Here is a 13,101-nt window from a genome sequence, read left to right on the forward strand (position 1 = left end):
AATAAAATGCTGGCATTTGATATAAATAAAGGAAAATTTTATAATTCTTGAACTGAGGCCAAGAATATTTTCTACCCAACTAGAAATATTAGTATGTAGTTGTGCACACCCCCCCCCCTTAATCTCTAATTCTTTGTCTAAGGAGGGCTGAGCAGTTTCCTGGACAGCCATACAAAAGAGAGTCAATATGGGAGGGAGAAAACAAATGCACCTCCTGCTCCTCCTCTACCATGCTGTCATTTTGGTTTAAATATCATCATTTGCATATTTTCTATCAGAACTGAGAAAGGCCACCTTCTCACACCTAATCACCAAGAAGCAGCAGGCAACAGCCTCAGAGGCTTTTATCAATACGCCAATTTTTATTTTAGTTTATAATTTAAAAAGAGGGAAGTGACAGAGACGGTATCATTTTCAAAGATTTTTTTAACATTAAAAGGACTTTTTTTTTGGTGACAGAGTAGGAGGGAAGACACAGAGATAAAGAAAAAAAAATAAAAGGAAGACTTAATGAGGATGGCAGAGAGGGAGAAAAAGAGAAGCCAAAACATTCTCCCTACCCCTCCCAATCTTCCCGAATAATTAAGGAACATAGAGAAAAGAAGCAATCCAGAAATGGGGAATAGGGCCTCATGAAATAATAAATAGAGCAACTGCTTGTTCGCTTTAGGTAAAATGAAAACCATCCCTAAGCACCATAATCATCTAAAAGCATTCCTTAGAGGGCAACAATTACCTGTGGAACTCTGCCAGGCAGGCTACTGAAAGAATGATGAGGGCTCAGTCCTAGAACCATGGAATGTCAGAATTGCAAGGGATCTCATAGATCTACTCATCCAATGCCCTCATTTTACAAATGAGGAAACTAAGGCCAACAAAGGTTAAGAGGGAAAGTGATTAAAATAAAAAAAGCTTAATCTTCTAATGATATAAATTTTTAAAAATGATAGTATGTTTTTCTAGAAAGAGGAAAATAATAAGAGACTGATATTGTGCTTTATAACTTTCTAAGAAATTCTCATACAGGATATCATTTAAGCCTCATGACTACTAGAGATATTGGGATCCCATTACACAATGCATATAAATTAAGGCTCAAGTGGATAAAGTGATTGGTATATAATTTTGTATGTATTGGGACAGAAGTGAACCCAGCACTTCCAGGGAAATTCAACTTTCCATTAACTATTCCAGTCTAGAACCTAGTCATAGGGTCATTCTCAGGGAGACTGCGTATCTCAGTTGAGATTAGATTTATAGCAGAGATTTATATACTAATTTTTTAAACCCTTACCTTCCCTCTTAGGATCAATACTGTGTATTGATTCCAAGGCAGAAGAGCAATAAGGGGTTGGCAATGGGGGTCAAGTGACTTGCCCAGAATCACACAGCTGGGAAGTATCTGAGAAGAGAGTTGCTGGGCCAAGTTCTCAACTCACTAAGTCACCTCGCTGCCCCATATATCAATTTCTTTGAATGTTAATGATAGATTTCATCACTGAAAAACAAATAAGAAACCTCTCCCAAACTAAATGGCAAAGAATAGGCTTCTTCTACTTGTTAACTCTTGTATGTGTTAATTCATGAAGTCACTGGCATAGTATCAGAACATCTAGTATATCTTCAATTAGAAAGGCAAAATCTGCCACTTATTAGCCATAAGATGTTAAGTAAATCATTTTATTGAGACTCCGTTGATAACACCACTTCTATGTATCTCTCAGGGTTATTGGGAAGAGTAAAATAAAAAGACTGGACTAGATGACTCCTAATCTTCCTTTTAGGATTTATCTACTAGGCTAGAATGAAGAGAGATAGTACAGGAGATTCTGAGATTCTAAACTATTAAATCTTTATACCACACTAAGATTTTTAGATGTCCCATGTATGTATCATTTCACAGTAAAATGTAAATTATTATAGAGCATAAATAGCATAAGACTACCTCAACTAAAATCATTTAAGTATAATATACAGATATTGGGTTAAATAAATTCATTATAATTATATACAATTATGTCACACTTTTTCATTTGGTCATGGCAGCTTGATATATAGCACAGGCCATATGTTAAGTCATAGTAGGGTTGCAATCTGAACTAATAGAGGGGCTGGACACAATGGTGAAATTATAGATTGTAGCATATTGGAATATGATAGGTAAAAATTATCATTCTGTATTCATATCTTGATCAGCAAAAGGAGTGAATTCATTTGGTGTGTCTACATTATACCTTATTTAATGCCTCACCTGATATTTGATTTCATTAAAACTACATTTTTATTCTCTCTCTCTCTTTCTCTCTTTGTCTCTCTCTGCCTTTCTTTGTCTCTTTTTCCTTCTTTCTCTCTGTCTCCTGTTTCCCTCTCCCCTCCCTCCTTCTCCTTTCTCTCTCTCTCTCTCTCTCTCTCTCTCTCTCTCTCTCTCTCTCTCTCTCTCTCTCTCTCTCTCTATTTCTTTGTCTCTCTCTCTGCCTTTCTCTGTCTCTTTTTCCTTCTTTCTCTCTCTGTCTCCTGTTTCCCTCTCCCCTCCCTCCTTCTCCTCTCTCTCTCTCTCTCTCTCTCTCTCTCTCTCTCTCTCTCTCTCTCTCTCTCTCTCTCTCTCTCTCTCTCTCTCTCTCTCTCTCTCTCTCTCTCTCTCTCTCTCTCTCTCTCTCTGTCTCTCTCTCTTCCTCTCTCTCTTCCTCACTCTCTCTCTTTTCCTCTCTCTCTCTTCCTCTCTCTCTCTCTCTCTCTCTCTCTCTCTCTCTCTCTCTCTCTCTCTCTCTCTCTCTCTCTCTCTCTCTCTCTCTCTCTCTCTCTCTTCATTTCTCTTTCACTGTGCCTCTCCCACTCCCTCTCTCTCCTTACTCTTTGAATCTCAGTTTCACTGGGTGTCTGTCTCTTTGTCTATATTTCTGAATGTCTCCATCTCCTCTTTTCTTAAATATTCCCTGGATCCTCCCTTCAAAAGCTAGAAATAGCCCAAGTGCTTAATAAATTTGTTGCATTGAATTAAATAAAAGCTGACTTTTCAAAAATAAGATGCAACAAAGGGAGGGCAGCACCCATGAGAAGGGGGAAAATGCACATAAAAAAAAACCTTACTAATAGATGTAAATAAATTCATCTTGAAGCAAGAAATATTTTTTAAGTTTAAAAAGAGAAGAGAAGAAAAATTCATCTGAAAGAAAAGATCTAAATCTGGACACAGAATCATTGGAAGGTACCTCAGAATCCATCTAGTTCAATAAAAGGTCAAAGATGAGATCTACAGCTCTCTGTCAACTGGTTGCATTTCCTGAGGGCCAATAACGAGGTACAGTATATTAAGAAATTTTTCTCTCAGCTTGTGAAGTCTTCCATAAGACTATCCAGCTCTTTTCTTCAGCATATTCCATTATGTGTTCAGGATTATTATTGTAACCCTGTGTAGTTCGTGTGTTATTTTTGGAAGTTATTTAGATCATTATTATTCTTCTATCAAGGGGAAATTTTTTTCTCTTTAAATGTGTGATTTAAACAGGCTTGCTGAATTCTTTAGTGTGATTTTATAATGTCTTCGGGCCATCTTTTGTCCTGTTAAAAATGAATCTTAAAGATATATGTGTATAATAGGCACATATTATATATTATACATATACATATATACATATTAGTCTGTGAAGGGTGTGCCATGAAATATCATGGTTTCTTGTGATCTCTAAGGAGTCTTGCAGCTATTAAATTCACCTTCTGAGCTGAATGTCAGATAGGACTTTAGGAGCTTTGATGAACTATCCAAAATAAAAATTCTTATAAAAGATTCTCGATCTTGTAAAAGGCGAGTGTGCCCTAAGAGTTATTAATTAGCATTATACAGGTGTATTAAGGCCAGCTAGAAAGGCAAGTTGGTGGTTAAGTTTTTATTATGAATCTTTACACATATCAAAGCAACAACATAATTTGATGCAGAGATTTTCATGAATGTAACTTATCCATGAATTGAAGAATATAAGTTCTTCAGAAAATATATCAAATAAATGAAAATTAGCCAAGTTTTCAATGTAATACGGCCATTCTAGAAACCTTTCCATTATGGTATGACTAAGGCAAGTTACCAACAGGAAAAATATTACCTATCAGATACTTTGACAGTTTCCTTCTAGAAAGAAATGTTTGTTCTTGATCAGTGAGGTATTATTGGTGGTAGTGATAATGACAAAAGCCAGTGGAATTGTGTGTCGACTACAGGAGGGGGTTGGGGAAGGGGAGGGAGAGAACAAGATTCTTGTAACCAAGGGAAAATATTCTAAATTGACTAAATAAAATAAAAAAAGAAAAGCTCCTCTGTTCCGGGATTTTATAAATTTTCCTAAAGAATTATATCCCCAGTACAGTGTGCTTTCTCTTTAAACTGTAAGCATCCTCAGAAAGCATATGAATGTATTTATTTTCATTAAGTATAGCACCAAGTAAAATGCTAATATGTAGTGAATAATAACATGACTCCACAGGGAAAGCAATTCAGTGACAACATTGAGCTCTGAAAGTCATTTCCTATTTTCTCCATACTCATCTCTTGGATACCTAGGTTTTAGCAGTCAATGGTTCAGGGAGAAGTTTTAGAAAGCCACAGAATTGAGACCAATCTTCTATAAAGAAAATATTCATCTCAAAATATTTACACTAAGGGGGGCAGCTGGGTAGCTCAGTGGATTGAGAGCCAGGCCTAGAGATGGGAGGTCCTAGGTTCCAATCTGGCCTCAGCCACTTCCCAGCTGTGTGACCCTGGGCAAGTCACTTGACCCCCATTGCCTAGCCCTTGCCACTCTTCTGCCTTGGAGCCAATACACAGTTTTTTTAAAAAAATATTTACACTAAGAAATTTACTCTAAAAAATACAAATCTCCAGGAGTAAATTGGATGCTTTAATAGGTGTGATTAGGAGGGACATTTAGGTGGCTCAGGGTTCAAATCTGACCTCAGACACTTTCTAGTTCTGTGACTTTGGGCAAGCTATTTGTCCCCCATTTCTTAGTCCTTACCACTCTTCTGTCTTGGAACCAATATGCAGTATTTATTCTAAGATGCAAGGTAGGGGTTTGAAAAAATAGTGATATGCTAAGAGTAGTAGATTTGTAGTTAGGAAATACGTGTAACCATAGATAAGTTAGTCACTTTCCAATTGAGGAGCTTGGCCCAAATGACACAGATGGTCCCTTAGTTTGAATTAGATTTTGGCAGATAGGGGGCATGGTGAATAAAGTGCTGAGCTTGGAGCTATACAAAGTGAAGCTCAAATTCTGTTGCCAAATGGTAAATATACAACCCATACTAAAAATATGATCCTGAGGGCAACCCACTTAATCATTATTATCTTATCTCAGTTTGCTTATCTGTAGTAGTAGTAGTGGTAGTCTCTCGGTGACTGAGAATGACGATTGTCTTTGTGCATTATCATCTACGGTGTACCCTCATGTGGCTTTGGAGTCCAAAGACTGAGGCGCAGAGTCTGTGGCACATGGGGCCTGGGATGCCAGTTTTTACTGGAGGTGCGGCTGTGGCCTGGTGTCGGCGTTCATGCGCAGCGGAAAGACATCGACGTTGCTCATCTTCAAAGGTGGTGGCTGCGTGGTGAATGTGGGTTCGCCAGCTGCTTCTGTGAGAGGCAGCGAGTTCTAGTTGCTTTGGTGTCATGCCAGCCCACTTCAAGTTGGACTTTAGCTGATCCTTGAATCTTTTCTTTGGTCGGCCTTGTTTCCTGAGTCCAGCTGACAGCTCACCATAGAATACCTGTCTTGGTATTCGCTGTGGGTCCATGCAGATGACGTGTCCAGACCATCGTAGCTGGGTCTTGAGGACCAGGACTTCGATGCTGGTGGAGTTGGCTCCATTGAGGACTTCCTGGTTGGTGATTTGGTCCTGCCATCGGATCCTCATGCTTGACCGGAGGGAGCGTTGGTGGAACTGCTCCAGCTATTTCATGTGCTTCCGGTACAGTGTCCATGTCTCACAACCGTACAGGAGCGAGCTGAGGACCGCTGCGTTGTACACTTTGAGCTTCGTCGCAGTGCTTACACCTCTGTGTTGGAGGACTTTGCAGTGCAGCCGCCCAAGTGCCTGGCTGGCCTTTTGGATCCTGGCATTAATCTCGTGCTCTAGGGACCCGTCGTTGGCGATGGTGCTGCCCAGGTACTTGAAAGTGTTGGCGTTAGAAAGCTGCGTGCCGTTGATTGCAATGCACGGCTGGTTAGTTGGCCCCCCTGGTGCAGGTTGGAACAGCACCTCTGTTTTGCTGAGGCTGATAGTCAGGCCAAACAGTCTTGTTGCGGTGGAGAACCTGTCCACAATGGTTTGGGAATGATTTTCTTGGTGGGCCATGAGAGCACAGTCATCTGCGAAGAGAGCTTCCAGGATGAGTCTCTCTGTTGTCTTTGTTTTTGCGGTCAGGCAGCGAAGGTCAAATAGTTAGCCATCCAGTCAGTATTTGATGTAGATGCCCAGGTCTAGATCCATCACAGCATGTCGTAATACTTGGGTGAAGTATAGGTTGAATAGTACCGGAGCGAGGACACAGCCTTGTTTCACGCCATTGGAGATGTTGAAGCAATCAGAAGTCTCTCCACCAGGACTTCCCCTGTCATGTCGACATGAAAGAGCTGGATCAGTTTGGCGAATTTTGCTGGGCAACTGAGCTTGCTGAGGATCACCCACAATGCGTCTCTGTTCACTGTGTCGAACGCCTTTGTCAGGTCTATGAAGACAATGTAGAGACTCAGGTTCTGCTCAAGGCATTTTTCCTACATTTGCCTCACTGTGAAGACCATGTCGATGGTGCTGCGATCTGGTCTGAAGCCACATTGTGATCCAGGCAGGTTCTGCTCTGAAACAGATGACAGGAGTCTGTTGAGTATAACATGGGCGAGGATCTTCCCGGCAGTGGAGAGTAGTGAGATGCCTCTGTAGTTGTCACAGGCTGCTCGTGAGCCTTTGTTCTTGTATAGGGCTACGATGGAGGCATCTCTGAGTTCTGGGGGCATGTCTTCCTCTTCCCATATGCTGGTCAGCACTATGTGGAATGCCTGGAGCGCCTTTCCATTTAAGGCCTTGTACACCTCAGTTGGGATCCCGTCTTTACCGGGTGCCTTGCCTGCACTCATTTGTTTAATGGCTTTTTGGACTTCCTCTATTGAAGGAGGGACATCAAGTTGTTCAGTGGAGCGGTTTTGGGGGATCTGGTCAAGGGCGCTTTGGTCAACTGAAGAGGGTCGGTTGAGAAGCTGACTGAAGTGTTCTTTCCACCTGTTGCTGATGCCTTTTCTATCTTTCATGAGAGTGTCACCATCAAAGGATAGCAAGGAAGTGGTGGTGAGTTTTAATGGCCCGTAGATAGTCTTGAGGGATAATAATAGCACCAAAGACCCAAATGCCTTGGGAGGCTCAGATGAGATAATGTGTGTAAGCCCTTTATAAATCTTAAATAGCTATGTAAACCTTAGCTATAACTAAGTCCTTTGTGTTCAAAAGTTCCCCAAGGCATCAAATATAACCTTTCCTTTTTAGGCTTGTATCTCCTTTAAATATTCTCAAAAAGTAGTCCTGTAACAGTCTCTGCAGTGACTGGAAATTCTCTCTGGGGTTAATTTCCCTAAACCAAGCCAAGAAATTTCAGTTGTAGCCAGAGATGAAAAATCTACATCCAGGGTCTATAGTACTCAAGGAAGGAAGCTGAGAAAATTTCCTAATCTCTCAATGCCTCTAAATGCCTTGCCACTGACAAGTGATCTGTAGTTTTCCTCTTCCTTTCCTTTCCTTTGTATTTTTCCCTCTTCACATTCTCTTGATCTTAGGCGAATTGGAAATGGAGAGAGCCTAGCTCTGAGGGGATGCTCTGAAATAGATTCTATAGCATTAGCACAGCTGAGCAAGAAGGGGGCATAGAGCAAATGCATCAGAATAAGACTGGAGAGAAGTTTGAGTTCCACTGCCAGAGGCTGGAGAAGCTTCCAGGAGCAAGGTTATATCAGACAAGTGTTCTTTTCCTGAATATTGCTGATAGCACCCTTCTTGACTCCTGGGCTCACTTTTGTGACTTGGAGAATTGTGAAAGCACTGTCTGTCTGCTTTCTATTGTTCCCGCTTTGGACTTGATATTTGGAAAAACTCTGATTCCTGACATAGTCTGGCTTCTGCTTTACTCTCTCATTTAGCGTCTGACTTTGGCTCCATCATTATTCCTCTACTGCTGCTGTTCAGTCATTTTTCCATCCTGTCTGACACTTTGTGATCCCATTTGAGGTTTTCTTGGCAAAGATGCTGGAGTGGTTTGACATTTTCTTTTCTAGCTCATTTTACAGATGAGGAAACTGAGACAAAAAGGTTAAGTGACTTGCCCAGGGTCACACAGCTAGTAAATATTTAAGGTCAGATTTAAACTCTTGAAGATGAGTCTTCCTGACTCCAGCCCTGACATCCTAATAACTGAACCCTCATTTCCCCATTATCAGTGTGAATCACCTTTCTGGAGGGGGATCCAGGAATATTGTGGGACTTCCCAGAGCTTTGCTTCTCATGGAAGCTCTGGCCATAATTCAAGAGAATAAAATGGGTGACAAGTACATATTATGACATCAGGGGTGGGGGTCTCCCACCTAGCCCGTGGCTCCCAATCCTTTCTCATCCTTGTCTATGTCTTTGCACAGATTCTCCATGAAGGAGATTATTTTAATATTTCATGGAGGTCTAAGAGAAAGGTGGGAAATGTGAACAGGTTTCTTAATAGAACCTAACAGGAGAAATAAAAGACATTGAAATTAGTGATCTGATTTAGTCTACTCACGTCCAGTGAAAGTCTGGATACTGAACGGAAGCTTTAAGTGACAGAAAATTACTTTGCTAAGTGAGTGATACTAGCAGGGGCTAAATATGAGAACTGAATTTAAGAGAGAATTGGGTTCAAATTCTCCATCCGGAACTGCCTAGTTGTTTGCTTTGGCACAAGTTACTTAATCTCTCAGCTTCAGTTCCCTCATTTGTAAAATGGAGTCAACAATACTGCCCACAAGAGATTGTTGTATATATATATATATAAACTCATGACAGTGAGTGTTCCTGACATTTCAATCATTGCAGTCCCATTTCTCCATGTCATATCATATCATATCATCTTCATTTCATATAATTTCAAATCTTATCATTTCATATATATAAATGTGTGTATACTTACATATAAACACACATGTATATATGTGGGTATATAAATACTTTGTATATATATATATATAAAATATGTATGTGTATATATAAATATATAATTCTTTGTAGATATATATAAAATGTGTATATAAACAATATAAATGCTTTGTATATAATATATATATATATATATACTATTGTGAAGAGTGAATCAGACGTTGTCTTTCAATCAGCAACATTTAAAAACATCCTTACTTAACACTAAGTAGGAGAGTGTGCAAGTCACTTACTAAAATGGGTGACCTACCCTGCCCCCTGGATATTGCTACGCAAATTGAAAGACTGCAATTGTTTCCTGTAAAGTGGAGGAAGGGACAGGAAGTAAGGTGGAAAAAGGACTAAAAAAGTCCTGAACGTCTTGTCCAGGGGACCTTCAACCTTGGCTCTTGGATTGCTTCTTGGAGGACTGCTGTTGGATCTTCTCCTTTGGACTTTTGCGTTGAGGGACTTTACTTTGTGACTTGGCCTTTGGTCTTCTCCTTTGGAGTTCATATTGGGTGGGTTCTTTTCCTGGTTTCTGGAGAAATTGGTTCCAGAGAATCCCTGCCTTGGCTTTGGAGGAGGCTGCAGTGGTGGAACTCTAGCTGATGACACCACCAGACATGGGGAAGCACTTGCAAGGCTGCGCCTAAATTCAGTGAAGAAGGGCTAATAGGCTTGTTAAACCTGTCTCTTTAGCTCCCTTTTTCCATTTTTACTCTTTCTATCTCTTTGTAAATAAAGCTACAAAAAGTAATTTTTTACTTAGTTTTAGAATCTTTAAACCAGCGACTACAATACTACTTTAGAATTTTCATATTAGCAAAAAACCTTAAATGTAAACTCTTACTTTCTATATAATATGAGTGTGTGTGTGTGTGTGTGTGTGTGTGTGTGTGTGTGTGTAATGTTTTGTAATTTCCAAAGAATGATGAGGGAAGCTAGGTGTGTCAGTAGATAGCTTGACCTGGAGAAGTCTTGGGTTCAAATTTGACCTCATATACTTCATGGCTATGTACCCTGGACAAATCACTTAACCTCAGTTGCCTGTCTTTACTGCTCTTCTGCCTTGGAATAACCATTTAGTATTGATTCTAAGACAGAAGGTAAGTGTTAAAAAAAAGTCAGCTATAAACATCATTGACATTATCTGAGCACAATGGAAGATTTAAAATCTAATTTTGCTGCTCTTCTTTTCCTTGTAAATGTAAGAACTGGGTTCTTTTTCAAAACAAGATTACTTTCAGGAGTTCTTGAAGTTTTTGTGCACTTTTAAACAATCAAAGTTTGAAATATCCTATTTATTGCTTGCCATGTAATTACTTGTTTTCATGTTGTCTCCCCCATGAGAATGAAAGCTTCTTGAGGGCAGGGATTGGCTTTTGTCTCTTTCTGTACTCCCAAAACTTGGCATACTGCCTGGCATAGTTTAAAAGTTTTATAAATGTTTATTGATTTGTTTTGGTAAACTATGCATTTATATTTAAGCATGGTCTTCCTGGGGATATTTCTAGGGCTGTATGTAGGCTGTTTATGAGATAATTCAGATCTCAGGCTTTTGTACTCTCAGTTTCTCTAGCGCCTTTCAGAGGACTGTAGAAATCAGAATATTGGGCTTTGAGTTTTTACAGTGTTTTAAGATTTGCAGAGGACTTGGCATAGATTATCTCTTTTGATCTTTACAACAACCTGTTGAGGAAGGTGTTATTATTTTCTCCATTTTACACCTTAGGTAACTGGTTCTCAGAGACATTAAGCGACTTGTCTAAGATCACAAAGCTAGCAAGTCTCTAAAGTGAAATTCTAAGTTTGATTTTACTCACGCCGATTCCAGTGCTCTATCTATTATCTACACTCTATATCCTAGGAGGGAAGGTATCCTTAAACAATATGAGAACTCACCCTGGACCAAGGAAGCATCATTGAACCTGGAATCAGTGCCTTGTGATGGAATGCCTAGAGGGACCATATCACTAAATGGTATCACATAGATTCCTTGTTCAGAAAATGCTGAAGGATTCTAAGTCCCTAATAGAGACATTCATTAATATACTCTTGTAATTTCAGTGGCCATTGGGATATCAGGGATTTGATATAAGAACATGGTAGACACCAGAAGAGAAAATAATCTTTGTGAATGCTGTTAAATGCTTCTAACAGATTCAAAATATTAGGAAGAAGAAGCCTCTAGGACTAGATATTACATGGGAAGAGCCAATAGGCAGAGTGAAAATGATAGACTGTTAGAGCAGGGCATAACCTTCCATAAAGGAGTTGCCAGATTCTCTGAGCCATTTGGTCTCTTTAAAGGCAACCTTCCAAATGCCTTTAGTTAGTCTAAAAGAGCTAAGAAAAATCATATGCAATCCTTGAATCATAGATTTAGAGCTAGAAAGAGTCCATTAAGTCCACTCCCCTCATTTTACAGATGGAAAAACTGAGGTTAAGGTTAAACGATTTGCCCATGGTCAAGTAGCTAGTGTCTGAAACAAGATTTGAATTCCGGTCTTCTGACTTCAAGTTTGGTTCTTTTTCCACTGCCAAACTAGGGACTTCGGTTCCTTTCATATCTTGCTGGAAAATCTTGAACTGGATCCCTGGTGATTGCTATGATCCAATAATAGCAATTAGTTCATGGATCATGTTATGCAACATAGAACCACTAGAGTATTATTTTATTATTTTCAATAAGATTAGAGAGCCTGTTTCTCCTGATGAGAATAAAGAAAGTAAGCTTGATTCTCTTGGCATGGAGCAAGCTCCATTATATACTGCTCTACTTGGAAAATCAATGGGCATTCTCCATATTTCAAATCTCAGTTCTGTCTCTTACTATCTATACAACTTTAGGCAAATAGCTTAACTAAACCTCAATTCTGTCATATATGAAAGAAAATTGCACTGGATCAGTGGTGTCAAATTCAAATAGAAATGGGTTCTATCAAATAGAAATAGTTACTAAACCATACACAAGAATTCTTGCTAGCCACATGTTGACTTAGAAAACATCACATTAATGTAACTTGTGATTGATTTATTTTGTTGAATGTGAAAAATGCATTTCATTATTATTTGGGCTGGTCTACAGAGTGTTGTGGCCTGCATTTGCCTGTTGGTGATGTGTTTAACACTTCTATACTGGAAGACCTTGAAGGTTCTTTTCAGTTTGCAAAGTATGATGCCTTGATGCATGCCAAAAATCCAGGAAAATCAATTTTGGCTCATTTAAGTTTGTAACAGAATCAAGTTGTGTTTCACTAAAAGTCCTTCCTTTATTTTGCTTGATCTAAATGTATACTCACACTTTTTGCTGTATTCAACTCATAATTATCTGTGCTAATAGCAGGAAGATAGTGGATCATTAGCATAGGTCCTTCCTCCTTGAAAGAGTAAAACAGCAATGTCTGAGTCCCAGATATGGAGATCAAATAGAATGAGAAGGAGTGGGTTTGAAGAAAGTGACAGGCAAGAGTTTAGAACTGGGAGGGAGGACGGGCAGTAAATTCAGGCTTTTTTTCTTTGTCTCCTTTGATGACTGCCCTTTAAATAACCCCATTCCAATTCTCTGCCTACAAGGAGGATAATAAGGAGATTGCTGAGGAGGCACACAGAATTTTCCCAATTTGGGATGAAAAAAAGCAAAACATTTTTTGCTTGGGGAGAAGATGGAGAGGGTAGGCTAAACTACGCTGAATGTCAGAGACTCTTAAGGAAACATTTTAAGCTCTGTTATATGTCCTGATGGCAAATTCTCCAGAGACTCTTAAAGAACAATTGGGTTAGGGCTTAGGAGAATGTTTAGGAAAACCAAGCTCTTCCCTTCTTGACCTTTGACACACACACACATCCAGCTGGTAGACTTTTATGTTAGGCTGGACAATAGAAGGACAGAAAAAGCAAGCACAG

This window comes from Monodelphis domestica, chromosome 4 (assembly GCF_027887165.1).
Source record: "Monodelphis domestica isolate mMonDom1 chromosome 4, mMonDom1.pri, whole genome shotgun sequence".
NCBI classification, from domain to species: domain Eukaryota; kingdom Metazoa; phylum Chordata; class Mammalia; order Didelphimorphia; family Didelphidae; genus Monodelphis; species Monodelphis domestica.